At 38.7% G+C, this 18,755-nt stretch overlaps 1 pseudogene; it reads left to right on the forward strand.

Annotated features, from left to right (window-relative positions):
• The first annotated feature begins 883 nt into the window (after positions 1–883).
• Positions 884–1,411, forward strand: LOC131767942 (centromere protein P pseudogene; annotated as a pseudogene).
• The last annotated feature ends 17,344 nt before the right edge of the window (positions 1,412–18,755 follow it).

Consider the following 18,755-nt stretch of genomic DNA (forward strand, 5'->3'; position numbering starts at 1 on the left):
AAAAATTTCTTACATCTACCCTCACTATTAAGGCAGGAAACATCCTTTCCGATTGCCTCCACTCAAGTTGCGAATTAGTAGTATAAGGCATACCATGGGACTTTTCAGATGCTGGAGCTGGTACCTCGACAGCGTTATGACTTTTAGAAATGAGATTGAAGTACAGAATCCACTAGCTTTAGATGGTACTGTGACAAGTTCTCAGCCTACTGGTTTCGAGGGCTTTCCCTAAGAGAAAAACAGAACAAAATTTAAATCATGTTTCTTCCAACAATCTTTCTTTATTTCTGATCAGTCTCTCTAAGTAACATAGTAGGAAAGTATCTGATTGCTTATTAGAAATAAAGAAAGATTGTTGGAAGAAAGATGATTTAAATTTTGTTCTGTTTTTCTCTTAGGGAAAGCCCTCGAAACCAGTAGGCTTATTTGAATTCTGAGTCCCCAACAAAAGATTACAAGCGCAGTCTTCTTATTGGAACCCCTAATCATATACCCATCCCTGACACCCTTAGCTCAGGGCAGGGATTCTTTGGGCCTGTTAGACAAGGACTGGCCTCATATGGAGGCGAAGGTACGTGACACTTGCACTATGGGATTTGGAAGCCCTGCTCTACTTTGTCCTAAAAGACTTTCTGATGGAAGTGCTCCCGGAACCTCCTCTTCTGTGACTTATTCGTCCTGGTTGCTCCAAGGCGCCACCAGAAAATCATTTCGAGACATATACCAAGCAGATTCTGAAGGATGGGAATTGTCAAAAGATCTGAGAAGTCATCTTGGACATTTAGAATCAGAACTTCAGTTTCTAAGTACGCTTACTGGCCTCAGTATAAGACATTACTCCAAGAAGACAGAGGACCTAACGAGCACTGAGATGACAGAAAAGTGTATAAAGAAAGTTCTGCAGAGACACAGATTATCCGGAAATTGCCACATGATTACGTTTCAACTTGAATTTCAGCTTCTGGAAATCCAGAATGAGGAGAGTTTATCTTCTGTTATTACTGACCTCAGCATAATAATGGAACCCACCAAATATTCCGAATTAAGTGAATTTGTGTCTAGAGCAGAAGAAAAAAGAGATCTGTTTATGTTTTTCCGAAGCCTACACTGCTTTGTGGAATGGTGTGAATATCGTAAGCGCACATTTAAACGTTTCAAGGAAAAGTACCCAGAGACTGTGCACCTTTCAGAGGGGGCCTCCTCCAGCTGCATGGGCATCAGGACACTCAGCCGACCAGGGTTTGAACTAGTAATTGTTTGGAGGATACAAATAGACGAAGAAGGGAAGGTTTTGCCAAAGCTGGATCTTTTCACCAAAGTGCCGCTGCAAGCCCTGGAACTGGACAAGAACGGAGTCATAGAAACTGCTCCTCTCAGCTTCCGAACCCTAACTGGGCATGCTGGGCATTGAAGCCACTCTGGAAAGTCTGATTAAATCACTTCACACAGAGGCAAGCAACTAGTTCCCAAACAGTGAACAACTACACGTAGAAGTAAGGTGCTGCACCTGGAGGCATGTGATTTTATTGAATATAAAAATTTGCTCTTTTCCACTTAGAAACCTTACCTCTAGAACATGTTTATACAGTTACGGCACATTATATATAAGTTGTCAGGACATGAAAAATAAATACAGTTATTTAAATTTTTTAAAAAAGACTTTCTGATGATTGGCACTGACTTAATCCTATTCTGGCCTTGTCATAGAGTCCTACCACAGATATCCTAAAAAAACAAAACAAAAACACAGAACATCGTTTTCATTCGTTCATTCATCAAGCATTTCTTGAGTGCCCCCTATGTATCAGCACAGAGTTTCTGGGGAACAAAATCAAGTAAAACACAGCACTTACTGTGTTATAGTCTCGGTGCTAAAATGAGAGAGCCAATAATCTCCTACAGGGTACTATGGATGGGAGTTTTAGGCTTCTGCTATTAATATTGGTCATTTAAAGAGATTAGGTACTTGTCCTGGAGCCACCAAGGATAGACCTTGAGAAAATGAGGTGTGTCTTCTTGTCTTAGCCTGGTTTCTCTTGGTGCAGGATTTATTTGGAAAGTGATCCTAGAGAGCAGGAGTGAGGGTCTGGGGGACAGTGAAGCAAAGCAGGAGGAACAGTCAATGAAAAGGTGCTTTATCGAGTTGATCACTGCTAATGGACAACTGGGACTTGATTTCTCTCGTTCTTTCTCATGAGTGTATAGAATACATCATTGATGTGTTCACCCAAGGGCTGAAATGGAGAAGGCTTTAGCCATTGTTTACAGTACCTTTCACCCCCACATGAGTGCAGGCTGCTCGTGGGCCATTAAAGGCTTCCACAGCTCTGGGAGTGACAAGGGAGTCTCCACTGGTGCTCCATATCCTTGTGTCAGAGAGGCCGCAGGCAAAAAGCAAGAGATATGCAGTGCAGCTAAGGCCAGCAATGGCAAAGGTGGGCCAAGAATATGGGAATTAGAACACAAGAAAAATCTGCCAATTACCCCAATGGAGGAAGATGACGGAGTATACAGATGAGTGAGTGACATCTCTGAGGTAGGATGTGGAGCAAAGGGAACTTCTAGCTCCAGTGGAGGACCGTGGACAGGTCTGCAATAATGGACAGTTGGAGAGGATGTTCAAGGACCAATTTAAGAATTGAGGGGAGCTAAATATACATATAATTTGTTCAGGCTAGTCCCAGACAGGACCCTTGGAGAGTGTGTCAGATGTGGCATGCCTCTTAAGTAGGGAGATTCCACAGAAATCGTCTCACTAGCCTCTATGGCACTTTGGCTCTTCTGCCTTAGGCACTGCTGGAATTCCTTCACATGACTATAAATGTAATTGGAAAGACTAATGTTCATACTCACAAGTACATTTTTGACATGAAGGAAATCTACCATAATAGAAAACCCTAAAGCTGTAATGCCTATGTATTTCTCTTCCTATATGTTTTTGACTATTGCATCTTTTTAAAAATCAAAGTATCTTAAAACTCTTTATAAAAAAGGTAAACTAAAAACAGAAACAAGAGGATCATGTGCTAAAATGGAAAGTTGTTTCTTGTTTGTAATGATAGCTTCACAATGCCTTTCTTGTCACATGAAAACAATCATATTAGAATTTCCAGATGGAACTCAAGTCATTTGTGAATGTCTAATGCTTACTAACAATGCAGAAATTGTGTATAAAATGCCTCACCAGTCATGAATTCCTTGAATATTTACAGTATAATGTATAAACCTTATAATGTTAAATCTTATTATCCATAAACATGATCTAACTCTTCATTAATTTCAATTTTTAAAATAAATTTAATAAAGTTTTATAGTTTTTTCTGTAAAGGTCTCACATATCTTTAGTCAGTGTCAATTCTTCTGAAACTGATCTATCATTTCAGTAAAATTTAAAATAAAATCCCAATAGAATGTTTCAAAGAACTTAATATACGTGTGTGTGTGTGTGTGTGTGTGTGTGTGTGTGTAAAGGATTAAGAATAGTCAAGGCACTTCTGATGAAGAAATGTATAGGTAAAATTATTGCAGTATCTGATACCAAGGCTTATTTTAAAGGTAAATAAATAATGGCAGTGCAGAAGTATTATTACAATTGGCCAAGAGAATAGAATACAAAGAACAGAAAGGGATCTGCACATATATCAACCGCTGAAATATGATAAAGGGAGTATAGTATATCAATTGGAAAACATGTGGGAAAAGATAGAAAGATGTGAGAGGGAAATGGAAAAAAAAAAAAGTTATTTACATAGGAATGTGAAACTAGATTCCTACCTCAAGCCATAAAGAAAAATTAACTCCAGATTGGTCAGACTTAAAAACTTTAAAACATTAAATAAAAAAGATAAATTTATGATCTTGAAGTAGAGATGCATTTGTAAAATAGACAAAAACAGATAAAAAGGTTTTTTCTCAGTTGTTTTTTTGCATCTGTTAAGGTGAGTTTTTATTAAAGGAAGTTCATAATTTTAATGGAGTCACATTTATCAACGGCTTTCTTTTTTCCTGTTTTGGGATGGGCGTTCACAGGTATTTATCATATTATTCAAAATAAACACACTACCGTGTGTAAAATAGATAGCTAGTGGGAAGCTGCTGTACAGCACAGGGAGCTCAGCTTGGTGCTTTGTGATGACCTAGAGGGGTGGGGTGGGAGGGAGGCTCAAGAGGGAGGGGATATATGTAAACATATAGCTGATTTACTTTGTTCTACAGCAGAAACTAACCCAACATTGTAAAGCAATTATACTCCAATTTAAAAAAATAAAGAAAATGAACACAAACAAACATTCATGGACCAATGATGGGAGTGTGCTATGAACAAAGGATAATAATAATCTAATTCTCTGTACCTATGACCCAAAAAACAGAACAAAACAAAATGAATAACAAAAATATACTCTGAAACAGATGCCTTGGTATCTATTAGAAATATTGATCAATAGCTCTCATGCAATGGAACTCATTGTATCTCTTCAATTCTCATACTCCTCCTACCTCTTAGCAGAGAACCTCTAGGGTTTACAAGTTTCCTTGCTCTGCACACATCTCACTCACATGTTCTGTGCTTTTGAGTACAGTTTCTTCTGCTGTGCATAGTTTCTCCATGCCCTTTCATTCAAATTCAATCCTTATTTTAAGTTCAGGTAAAATTCAACCTCCTTCAAAAAACTTTCTCCAATGACTTTAAAACCTTATATTGTATATTGCTTAATTTATATACCATGTAATCTAGTTCTTAATCAGATATATCAAAGTTTCAGTATTAATTGATAAGAATATATATATATACATATACATATATATATTGCATGGCATGATACTTTTTGTTATGAGGACCCATAAATTTGATTCATATCTGATTCCCATTCACAAAGACTTTAGGGAAAGTACAGATATTTGCATAAATCCCTATAGTACTAGGTAAATCTAGCCATGTTTGCTAAAACTCTTCAGTGAAGAAATGGAGAAGGCATCACAGAACAAGAGGCATTTCAGTTGGACCTTGAAAGATAGGGGGGAATCTCTAAAAGCAAAAATGGTAGGAGAGGACATTCTGAGTAAAAACAAAATAAGAGCCAGCATTTATTAAGTATTTACTAAATGCTAGGCTTGTGCTGAGTTCCACATTATTTATATCAGTAAAGTTAGACTTAGCTCGGTATTAACAGTTACCCAAAATAGCATTCTCTTAAGGATGTAAATTTTTCTTTTATATAAAATCCAGAGAAAGGCAGTCCAGGGCTGGAATGGTAGTTCTGCATCGTAATGGAATACAACCAGTGTTTGTAATAAATAATGTGAGCGAAGAATGCTAATGAATTTTATACTTGAGCAAAACTTGGAGGAGAGGAAAGACCAAGTAATTTGGATATTTGGGGGGGAAGTATTCCAGGCAGAGGGATCAACAGATACAAAGAGGTTCCGAGGCAGGAACAAGCCTGCATGTTAGAGAAACAGCAAGGAGGCCAACGCGGCTGAAACAAAGTGAGGGGAAAGATGGTTAAGAGATCAGAGAGACGGCTCTCTGGGGTTGGGGAGCTGCAGATGGGAACGCAGAGTATACAGAGCTTTGTAGGAAATTTTAGGTTCTACTCTTAACTGAGAACCTTGGCTTTTACTCTAAGTATGAAGCATGAGAGGGTTTTGAGCAGAGGAGGGATTTGAACATACTTACATTTGGAAGGCTCACTCCGTTCTACTAAGAATAGCTAGAAAGGGGCAAGGTCGAAAGCAAGGAGCCCAGTTAGGAGGCTATCCTAAGACTCTAGGCAAGAAATGATGGTGGCCTGTACCAGCTGTGTGGGGGAAGTGTCGACAGGTGGCCAGATTCTGGATATAATATGAAGACTGAGCCAACAGGGTTTGCTGAGAGATTGAATATCAAGTGCAAGAAGAAAAGAGATTAAAAATGAACTCAAACATTTTGGCAAATATAGATGCAATCCACTGTGGCAGAAAAAAATCTTGAAGGATTTTGGAATGGGAAAAAAAAAAGAGATTAAAAGATTAGTGAGAGTCCTAACTCACTCATTTAGGTCATCTCTGCCTTCCAGTGTTTTTAAGATGCTTTACAGCTTTGTAAATTGTAGAAAACTGAACATAATGTAAATTATCCTCATCCATAAAAAGCACATTGATTGTGTTTAGTAGAATGCAATTGACTATTTTCTGTAGATAGACCCATTGTGCATGTATTTGCAAATTCATTTCAGAATTTCTTATCCCTATAAATGTCTTTGTTCCTTGAATGCTTCTTTAAACTCGTTGTAATATCTTACCAGTTTCCCTCATAAATTAATGAGTTTAAAAAAATCTTTGACATGAGTTCAGTTGTATAAACATGTCTGCCATTCAGAGAAAGACAGGAGATTAGATAAGATCACCAGGGTGTTTGAATGCAGATACAGATGAGAACATTCCAAGGATTGAGCCTTGGTGTACTTCTTGGAAAGAGGGAAGAAAAGGAGGAAGCAACAAAGGAGACTGAGAAGGGGCAGCTACTAGGGTAGGAGGAAAGCCCAGACATGGTGATGTCCTAGAAGCCAAGGATGAGAGGAAGACTCAGATTTCACCTTGTGGATTTATCAAGATGTTTATACAACGGCTAACTTAAATATGTTTATTTGCATAGGCATCTCAAACTTTACATATCCAAAATATCTCCTTCCTCAGTCTTTCCCATTACAGTTGTTAAGAGATCATGGTCAAAAAGTGATAAAAAACCATGACTCCCATACATATATAAAATGAACTCATGTCAAAGATTTTTTTAAACTCATTTATCAAGATGGAGGTCACCAACAACCTAGACTAGAGTGGTGCTGATGGTATAGTGGGGGCAGAAGTCAGGATGGAGTAAGTTCCAGAAAAAATGGGAAGGGAAAAAAATGGTGACTGTAACTATAAAACCTCTGTCAGATAGTTTTGTTGAAAAGAGGAGGAGAAAAATAGTATAACTACTGGAGCCGTATTTCCTTTTTAAGATGGAAGCAACTACAGCATGCGCCTATGTTTCTGGGAATTATCAAGTAGTGAGAGGAAACTGATGATGCAGGGGAGGATAAATGCTGGATCCTTGCCTTTGAATAGGTGAGAAGGGATGGACACTGAACAAGTGGGGAGGACAGGCCTTATAGGAGCACAAAGTTGCAGGAAGGTGGACGTGGTGGTAGATGCTTCTGGAAGATGTCTTCTATTAATCCTATTTTCTCAGTCGAATAAGAAGAAGGTTACATCTGAAAGTGAGAACTGGGGAAAGAGAAACTGGCAATTTAAAGAGACAAGATATGAACTAGTCTTTTAGGAGAATGGGAAAGTAAATGGATTAAGGAAATGTAGTGTGGTTGCCAGGTACACTGCAGGTATGTACCAGTGATCACACAGGATGTTCAGTCATCCTCCAAGCATAGGAAAGTCAGTTGCGGGGGGTTCTGGGCCTACCATACAGATACTACCAATTGCCTGTCCAAGTCATAATTCAACTTCTTCCTTTTAAACAGATGTCTAATTTTTTATATCTGACAATTGTGCTCATGTTGTCAAATATACAAAAGGGACTGACTCAAGATTGGTCCCAATCATGGTAATCTATTTCTATTTTGTCAGATACTCACTTTCTCTACTTGAGATAAAAGTGGCCATATGGCCCAGTTCTGGCCAATGAGAATCAAAGAAAGGCTGCAGGAGGCTTCTGGGAAAGCTGTTTCCTTCTCTGAAAAAAGGAAATCTCTTTTATTCATACTTTCTGCTTCTTGAGAACAACAATTACTAGATTGTCACTGTCATTTTGTGACTATGAGGTTGTATGAGAATGAAAAGCCAATCTACTGGCAGAGCAGAAGGGAAGCAAAAAGCAAGCATTGGTTGAGTCACTAGACTAGACTTGGATCAACTTCCCAACAGTCTTATTCTTGAATTGAATAGATGCCTTATAATGTTAAAGCCACAGAATACTTGTGTATTCTGTTGTTTACAGCCATATACATTTTAGCTGGCATTCTTAGATTTGAAGATAATAGCCAAGATTTAAAATTTTTACATGATACACATAGTGTGTGGCTATATACAGAGAAAATTCAGTTTCTCCTTTCTTCCAAAATAAGTTATGTAAATTTGTATTACTGAGATTCCACTTTCGGGTATTTATCAAAAAAAAGAAAAGGAAAGCAGGATCTCGAAGGGATATTTGTACACCCACATTCATAGGATTATTCATAAATAGCTGAAGAGTGGAAGCAACCACAATGTCATTGATAAATGAATAGATAAGCAAAATGTGTTATATTCATATATATTCATGAATATTATTCATTCTTAAAAAAGAAGAAAACATGGATGAAACTTGAGAACACTATGGTAAATGAAATAAGAGAGTCATCACAGAAAGACAAATACTATATGATTCCACATTTATGAGGAATGTAGAGTAATTGGATTCATAAAAAGAGAATGTAGAATGGTGTTTGCCAGGGGTTGGGGGAGGGAGAGGCGGGGAGTTGTTTAATGGGGACAGAGTTTCAGTTCTGCAAGATGAAAAGTTCTGGAGATTGGTTGCACAGCAATGTGAATATACTTAACACTGCTGAACTGTATACTTAAAAATGGTTAATACGGTAAATTTTATGTCATGTGTATTTTACCACAATGAAAAACAAATTTTACTAGTACTGAGAAGCAAAATAAGGATAACCCTTATTTTGAATAACCCTTATATGGATAACAAATAAAACCATAAAGCTTGTGGAGAAATATAGTATCCCTGAAAATCAAACACACTATAGCAAGATTTTTTTTATAATGACACGTTTTCAGCAGAAGTCTTAAAAAATATAATTCAATTGCATGATGGAATTGAAGTACTTCAAGAAAGAAGTAAAGGCATGACTAAGTCAGTTGAGAGGTATTGGCCTCCAAGTTGTGTCACTGACATTGGGAGGAGGTTTTCACAAACATATCATATTTGTACCACATATAAATTAATTTTTAGAAAAAAGAATTGTTTGGGAAAAATACGGAGAAAAATAGAGCTGTGAAGTTTTTATTTCTTAGAAGACATGTGGATGTGTGCTCAATAGCATGTCCCTTTGAAATATACTGGTTCTTACTTTATAGCCAGAGATGCTTAATATTGATCAAACATCTACTATTTGATAGGTTCTTCACATGTAGTATTTCTAATCCTGGAAATAGCCTTCAAGGCTCCATACCTATTTAGAGATAGGGAAACCGAGGCTCAATAAGGTTATGTGGCACATTCCTAGGAAACATAGTAGGTAAGTGGGGAGCCAGGATTCAACTCCGTGTTGTCTGACTCCCAAATTTGTACTTTGTCTACTGGACCATTCCGAATGATTATTATCAATGTCTGATTACAAGGAGCAGAGAGTCTGGATTATTACCCCCACACAGTGGCAAAAAGTCTGTGCCTCTCTTCACCCTACTACAGTGGTTTTCACAAAGATCTTCAAATAAAACAGATTTAAATAAGAGCCAGAGTTTCATAACATGATAACTCAAAATGTCCTGGACACATTGAAAATGACTTATCATACCAAGAACCAGGAAAACTTCAACTTGAATGAGAAAAGAATCAACAGGGCTTCCCTGGTGGCACAGTGGTTAAGAATCTGCCTGCCAATGCAAGGGACACAGGTTCAAGCCCTGGTCCGGGAAGATCCCACATGCCGCGGAGCAACTAAGCCCGTGTGCAACAACTACTGAGCCTGTGCTCTAGAGCCCGTGAGCCACAACTACTGAACCCATGTGCCACAACTACTGAAGCCCACACGCCTAGAGCCCATGCTCCTCAACAAGAAAAGCCATGACAAGGAGAAGCCCACGCACCACAACTAGAGAAATCCCGCGTGCAGTAACAAAGACCCAACACAGCCAAAAATAATAATAATAATAAATATTTTTTTTTAAAAAAAGAAAAGAATCAACAGACCCCAAAACCAAGATGACACTAATAATTGGAGTTATGTGACAAGAATTTCATTTTATTTTGTTTTGTTTTCTTTCTTTTTTTTTTTTTTGGCGGTACGCGGGCCTCTCACTGCTGTGGCCTCTCCCGTTGCAGAGCACAGGCTCCAGACGCGCAGGGTCAGTGGCCATGGCTCACAGGCCCAGCCGCTCGGCGGCATGCGGGATCCTCCCGGACCGGGGCACGAACCCATATCCCCTGCATCGGCAGGCGGACTCTCAACCACTGCACCACCAGGAAGCCCATGTGACAAGAATTTTAAAGCAGCCATCATAAAAATGCTTCAAAGTGCAATTGCAAATATGCTTGAAACAAATGAAAAAATGAAGGAACTCAGCAAAGAAATAGGAGATAGAGAAAAGAACCAGCATGTAAATCAATGAAGTTAGAGCTCTCCCTCACACCATACACAAAAATAAATGGCTTAAAGGCTTAACGATAAGACAGGACACCATAAAACTCCTAGAAGAGAACATAGGCAAACCATTCACTGATATAAATCATGCCAATGTTTTCTTAGGTCATTCTCCCAAAGCAATAGAAATAAAAGCAAAAATAAACCAATGGAACCTAATCAAACATAAGTTTTTGCACAGCAAAGGAAACCATAAACAAAATGAAAAGACAACCTATAGACTAGAAGAAACTATTTGCAAATGATGCAACCAACAAGGGCTTAATTTCCAAAATATACAAATAGCTTACACAACTCAATAACAAAGAAACAAACAATCCAATCAAAAAATGGGCTGAAGACCTAAATAGACGTTTCTCCAAAGAAGACATACATATGGACAATGGGTACATGAAAAGATGCTCAACATCACTAATTATTAAAGAAATGCAACTCAATACTTCATTGAGGAATCAACTCACACTGGTCAGAATGACCATCATTAAAAAGTCCACAGACAATAAATGCTGGAGAGGGTGTATAGAAAAAGGAACCGTAAGGAACTAAAAATAGAGTTACCATACTATCCAGCAATCCCACTCCTGGGCATATATCCAGAGAAAACTGTAATTCAAAAAGATACATGCACCCTAATGTTCATTTCAGCACTATTTAAAATAGCCAAGACATAGAAGCAACCTAAGTGTCCATCTACAGAGGAGTGGATAAAGAAAATGTGGTATATATATATATATATATACAATGGAATATTATTCAGCCATAAAAAAGATGAAACAATGCCACTTGCAGCAACATGGATGAACCTAGAGATTATCATACTAAGTGAAGTAAGTCAGACAGAGAAAGACAAATATCATATGATATCACTTATACGTGGAATCTAAAATATGGTACAAATGAACTTATTTACAAAACAGAAACAGACTTACAGACATAGAAAACAAACTTATGGTTACCAAAGGGGAAAGGGTGGGGAGGGATAAATTAGGAGTTTGAGATTAGCAGGTACAAACTACTATATATAAAATCGATAAACAACAAGGTCCTACTGTATAGCACAGGAAACTATATTCAATATCTTGTAATAACCTATAATGAAAAAGTATATGAAAAAGAACATTATATACATATATCGCATATATATAACTGAGTCACTTGGCTGTACACCAGAAAATAACATGATATTGTAAATCAAGCATACTTTAATAAAAAAGAAAAAAAAGAATCAAAGAAAATTTTGAAAGTGAAAAATAAAGTAACCAAAATCAAAATCTCTTTGGATGGGCTTAATAGAAGAAAGGAAATGACAGAGGAAAGAAGCGGTGAGTCTGAAAACAAAACAATAGAATTTACCAGTCTGAACAATAGAGAGAAAACAAACTAGAAAAGATTATGGACAGAGAGATGTAATTTTGTCACCACACAAGCTTTTTGGTATTTAAGATCATGTCTTACAGAGATGACACCTCATTGTAAAATATTTACTCCAAATAATTCCTGCTCCAGAGCTGTTGCAGTTAATTTGTTTGAAAGTAACTTTTTGGTCTTGTGAAATGTGACTGTTCTATGGTGGAGATAACATAAGTGACTTTCTTTTAAAATGATTATGAAGAGAAATATAGAGTGTTTAAGCTCAGAAATCCTTTAAAGAAGTATGAAAAAGCAGTTTATAAATTGTGCTGTGCCAGGAATGCAAACTATTAATATTTTAGTCCACCCCCTTTATTTTATATATGAAGAATTTGAGGGCAAGAGAATATAAATGACTCCCTTAAGTTAACATTTAATTAATGATAGATTGGGAACTGGACCCCAAGTCCAATAGTAACTAGTGTAAATCTTTTTCCATGAATAAAACAAATTTAGAAAGACAGGCTTATTCCTAAGAAAAGAGATAGGATTTTTAGCACCATCTTTTCACTGAAATTAATATTACAGAATTTATGAGAAGTTAATTTCTGAAAAACCTACAGCCTTGGGAAAGATGTCAAAGTACAATCAAAATCCATCAGAATAGAACCTTATAATCGAGGCTCCCTGTTGCTAAGTAAAACACAAAATATGATTTAATCTAGAGCAAAACTTTTCTTATGTATTAGCTAATGGGAGTCATGGAATCCGTGGTGATACGATATAACGTAAAAAACTGGGAATTGTTTTCTATGGCTATTTTGCTCCTTCATAAAGGAAACCAGCCCTTTCTAGGAATGAGAGGTTGAGGGGGAAAAGAATAGGCTGTTCCATGACCTGAAAGCAGAAGTGACTGATAAGAAAATTAGTTCTGCTGCATGAGTGGGGAGGGGTGTCTACTTCTGTTTCCACACAAAGTATAAGAAGCAACTTCACTACTTCAACAACTGTTTTTCAGGTTTCAAGTGTAATTCCATTACATCTTCCTTTCCGTTATCCATTTCGCCCCTTAACCCCCCACCACCAGTAAATGAAAACAAATCAAACCTCTGCTAAAAGTCATGGCTGGGAAGCTGAGTTTCACTGTTAGGTCCAAGCAAACAGGAATATTTTGCAAGGGAAATCCTGAAGGAATGTCTATATATATATATATAATACAGTAAATCACAACTGGGAAAGGAACTGGCTGTAAACAGATGCAGTGAGGCGTGTTCCTAGAACACTAGCATACTCCAAAATGCAGAAGTTTGTGATTTTAGAGCCAGGCGGCACTGCTATTTGGGTCCCCAGATTAGAGGCCAGGGTACGCTGGACTGCATTAAACCAAGGAGGAATCTGTTTATCCCCTCCGCTTTAAACACCAATCAAAAGCACTGTTCCTCTCTTGAAGGTGCTGAAATGCAAAGTAAGCTCCCTGCCCCTTTTCTCTCTCTTGGTGGCATTTGAAAGTGTAAAGCTTTGAATACCAATTGCTTGAACTGGACATATGTGAATCTCTTCTAATCCTACTAATCCTGTCCCCAAGTGCTTCTTTGTATGTGGAGGCAGCACACATAGATCTAAGTAAAAGTGGCCATAATCCTGGAAATGTGGAAAAATGTCCCAGTGTGAGCGATGCGAGACGGAGCGCTCCCTGGAAGAGGGACCTGCTGAAGAAAGCATTGTGTCAGTTCAAGGAAAAGAGAAGATGTGAAAGAGCCCTCTCACCTTTTCTGAGCTCCTGGGAGGAGAGCAAACCCACCCAGCAGGTGTCCTGTCTTGCAAACAACCTTCGTACACTTGAGCAGACTCACAGAACTGAGACAGTTTCCAAAAGGCTGAGAAATTCCCCCAGCGGCTGCTTTCAGTGGCTTGAACCCAGCAGGCCAGGCCGCCTCGATGTGCAGACTTCATTATGCCCCAGAATTTCCTTTAAAACAGCCGGCGTGTTTACAGATTTCTGAACGGGTGCTCCTGCCAACGGATGGGGGCAGGGGAGGCAATTTCTGTTGAAAAACCAAGAAATAAAATAATCCTACAGACACCACCTTGTCAAGACTTTTCAAATAGAAGCAGCAGACAGACAAGTTTCTAAATTACTGTTTTGCTGAGACAACTGGTGAATCTCCTCTGACTATCCTGCCCCCAATTGTCAGCGAGGAGGCACCACAGCTTTTGAACTTTCTAAAGGAAATGTGGCTGCATTCCCATCCGCAGGAAGAATGCGTGAATCCGTCCATTCACAAATAATAACTTCTGCAAACAGACTATTTTAAAGTTGGTGGCATATTTAATTACTGATTTTCGAATCAAGTTTTGTGGGCAGAGTGCTGATTAACAATGAAAGTGTTACATTTTTCAAAAAGGAAATTTTTAATTTTACAAATCTTATGGGAAAAAATGATATAGCTATTGCTATTTCCATGTGATGGAAAAGCTATCATAATTATATTAAATACAGCTCATTTATCTGAATGGATACTTCTTTTTTTTTTCAGCTTAAATGAGCCAGAAATATTTTAAAAGAACCATCAACACAATACCCCATCCAGGTGGTTACTACAGTTTAAAGTTGTATCAGGAGACACAGCTGAAACATCTTTATTTCTACTTGTTAGATTTATTTTTGTTGTTGTTGTTCACTTGTTATTTCTAAAAATTATTAATTGCTATTAAAAAACTATGTGGAAAACTTTTAGGCAGAAAATCTTTTTAAAACTCAGGACCTGCTAGGGAAATGATCTTATTACATTTAATATTGAAAGAGAAAGTTGTACCATAAGTAACTAAAAGAGAGTACACAATATAAGCTAAATATATGTAAATAAGCAACTACAGAGCTGTCCAACTTCTTCTACACCTGAGAGAAAGCTGAGATAGTTTTGAATACAAAAATTAGCATTGATGATGATGTTGTTAAAAAAGAAACAAAAAAAGACAAACAATCAAACAAAAGCTCTCCCCAAAAGAGACTGGTTTTTTTTGTTTGTTTTTTCTTGTTCATTTTTTCCTTTTAACTGGGATCTTCCAGGCCCGGGGCAGGAACCTGCATCCCCTGCATCGGCAGGCGGACTCTCAACCACTGCGCCACCAGGGAAGCCCAAAGAGACTGTTTTTAAAGGTGCTAATTATTTTAAGAAAACTTGTTATGTGTCAGGCAGTATTCTAAGGGACTAACAAATATTATCTCATATAAGCAACATAATAGCCCCACAGGGTGGTGCTGTAATTGTCCCCATTTTACAGATGAGGGAATTGGGGCCGGGAGGGGCAGGGTAACTTGCCCAGGCTTCCAGCCCCTGAGGCAGCCTGTGACGCTCCCAGGCAGGCTGGCTCCTGGCCTCTCCCCAGCTGCCTCTGTTTCTAAAACACCTGTTCTGGACACATAGCTATTTGTGCTGCTAGATCTCAAATCCACAACAACAACAAAACATAAATACTTCTAGGGTATTAGTTGCAAGATAAAGGAAAGCAGAATCAAGACAATGATAATGGCATCTCTTGGTAACAAACTCCAGTACAAATGTGAATCTCAGCGAGCTAAGAAACATCTGCATGGTTGGCAGAACCAAACTCTAAGACAGTTTTTAATGAAAGTGATGGCATTGGAATTCCATACACTTGTTCTATATGTCTTAGAGGCCTAAGAAGTATTTCTTACAGAGGTAGTTTAGAAGACTTCCACAAGGACTTCCCTGGTGGCACAGTGGTTAAGAATCCACCTGCCAATGCAGGGGACATGGGTTCGAGCCCTGGTCCGGGAAGATCCCACAAGCCACGGAGCAACTGAGTCCGTGCGCCACAACTACTGAGCCTACGCTGCAGAACCCGTGCTCCACAACAAAGAGAAGTCGCCGCAATGAGAAGCCTGCGCACTGCAATGAAGAGTAGCCCTGCGTGCGGCAACTAGAGAAAAACCTGCGCTCAGCAACAAAGAACCAATGCAGCCAAAAATAAACAAATAAATAAATAAATTTATTTAAAAAATAAAATAAAATAAAAAGACCTCCACAAAGTGCAGTGGAAAATTGAGGCAGTTATTTAGACTAACTCTGTGACCTTGGGAGATCTGTTTCCCCAGCTTGTGCCTCAGTTTTCTTATCTCTCTTAACTTTTGAAAATTTAGACAATAACAACAATAAACCCAGTAGTACAAAAATAAAAGACTGATAGGGTTAGTAAACTACAAGTTAAATATGACTTAGCCTTGGGATTCGGTTAGCTGCGTTGGATGCCTCTTGTCCCCGCCCCCCCTCATCCTCTCCACCCACCTGTTCTTAAAGCCATTGCTGTTGGTAAGCAGCTTCACACATGGGCACTTTACACCCCTCACGGCTCGTCAAGGCCAGAATTGGCCTTGCACGTGCACAGACCTGGAAGGGTGAGGGACTTGACAGTCCACGGTCAATGACATCCCGTGACCAAGGATCAATGAGGGAGGGGAGCCTGTGGATACATCAGCTTTTCCTCTATTCCCTGGCAGACAGCTATGAGGTGCTTTCTAGTCAGCTCTTTAGAGGGTCCTGGGTGGTCAGACCCCCAGTTACCCACAGTGGTGACCTGCTGGCTTTCCTTAATTCTGTTTTATTCTTTTCATTCCCTATTCCCATTTCCTGGTTCTACTGCCCCAAATACACTACCTGCACATAAGCTTTTATCTGCATATGAGCTCTGATCTCAGGCATTATTTTCTGGAACAATCCTGACTAAGGTATCTCCCCCAAATAAATGCAATCAGACTCTATTAATAGGTGTATGGTCTTCAGAACTAGGGAGGTGATAGTACCTACCTTATAAACTACTCTGTGTTAGCATTGCCGGTACATTCAAAGAGACATGGACAGGCAGGGCTGGCCCAGGAGGAAGCAGCCAGAATACGGAAGGAACTGAAAGCTGTGTCAGGGAGCCCTGCAGGTTGAGTCTGGGGAAGAGTATTCTTCAGAAGGTATAATTTATAAAATTAAATATTAGAAGAATTTTTCTATGATCAGCGGGTGGAAGCAACAGAGAGGCAATTTTAAAAGAAATTTTTAACGGAAACTTAGGGGAAAAAAGGGAAAATTGCCATATAGGGTGTTTTCCAATCAGAATGAACTGAGCACCCCTCCACAGGGAGGGCTCTAAGGAGGAGATGGTGCTAAAGGAACTCAGGATAAAGTACACAGTAACTTTCATTTGAAACCTGGCTTTGCTGATATAAATCTATCCTGGATTCTAACATTCACAGAATTTACATGAAATTTGTAACACTGCAGGAAATTCTGACCATGAAACTAAATGAGAAAAATTAATTTCTGAATGAGCTCAATTCACACTTGCAACAAATACCAGAAGTATCAAGAATGGTCAAATGCAAGTCATTAAGAGAATTAATGAAGAAGTTAAGTTATTCACCAAGTGCCAGACTAGAACTGAGACTTAGCTGACTGAACCGAGTGGAATTTTGAATAGAATTCTAGAATATAGAGGGGGTGCTTTGAGAATTAAAGGGCAGGAAGGAACTTTCTGGATTCCACCTTGCCAACTTTTTCTCATGCTTGCAGGGCTGCCTGCTGAGTTAGATGAAGAAAGGGACTTAGCTCTATAACTTTGTCCATAACTTTATTGGTGACTCCTTTTTCCTAAACTGAAGTTTACTGTCTTCACGTTAAGAGAAATGTGATAATGCTATGTTAAAAAACTTTCTAATGTAAAACACTGTTTAATTAGGCATAGTGTAGCCTTGGAAAAATGTAATAAGGAGGAAAGTGATATTGATTCATTTATTATCACTTCAATTGTCGATTCCAATGTGTTAAAACTGAAGCAGTCTTCCAGCTGCAATGTCTAATGAATTCCAAGATCAAACAAGATCTTGCTAATTTCGAAGTCAGTGAGGACAAGTTCATAAACAGAGTTATGTTCATAATTATGTGTTTCAAAGCCTCTTGAAGCAAAATACGATCCCAATTTGTGACTCTAATACTATATATTTAGACTTTCTTCCTTCCGAATATATCAAGGAAGCACATTTTGTGTGCTGCACGCTATTAATAATATAAAATTTAGGCAACACGATCCTTCAGCAAATTAAAAGACTTGTGGCAAATCACCTAAAGCAGAAAACTCAGCCTATCATTACGTAGGTAAAATGGTAGTAGAAAAATAGGATTAGAGGAAGAAGAATAGGACATCTAATAAAGGAAATGGGATTAAAAGCCAACGGGCACTTCTTTTCCTTCATCCATGCTTCTTATGTATAGACAGGAAAATGAGCTCCTAGGGAACCTGAAGCACCCCCATCTCTGCTGCTCCCTTTCCTACATTTTCTTTTGGTTGTCTCTGTAAGAATGGGAGACCGCTGACCCCCATCCAAGAAGCTCCGTTGTTTTTTTTCTCTCCCTAAGCAAAAACTCACCAACAATCTGGGATGGTTTAACACCCCATTTTAGTATTATTCGGTTATTTCTCAGAAGTGCTAATGAACAATTCGGTTTGGCACTTCAGAGCAACACAATCTGGTGGTGTTATTTGGGTATTATTCAAATTTGCTAATGATTGACGCTCTGGCCTTTATATGCCGGAGCCCAACCCTTGAAGTAGTGGGGGGCGGGGCTGAAAAGCAAGTGACCAGCTCGCCGTAGGGAAACGTCAGTTTATCAGGTTGAGGTTTAAACTGGAGGCTGCCTAGGCACCACCTACTCAACACAGGATTAAATGGAACCAGGCGAACTCGGACCACCTCCGTTCACACCACCGTCGTGATGGTGGGCCAGCAGTTACCAGGTGTTCATTGTGTGGGGTTTTGTGTTAAATGCAAGGTTACCAGGTAAGGTAAACAGACACAGTGCTTGACCTTCCTAGGTTTTATAACCTAAAAGGCTAGGAGCAGCAAAGATAAACATATTAATGATTAAACACAGATATACTGTGTCACTCTTGTTTGTGTTCAGCAGACAGAGGTGCAGGGGAGACACTTTTAACATT

Source organism: Kogia breviceps, chromosome 13 (assembly GCF_026419965.1).
Source record: "Kogia breviceps isolate mKogBre1 chromosome 13, mKogBre1 haplotype 1, whole genome shotgun sequence".
Lineage (NCBI taxonomy): Eukaryota > Metazoa > Chordata > Mammalia > Artiodactyla > Physeteridae > Kogia > Kogia breviceps.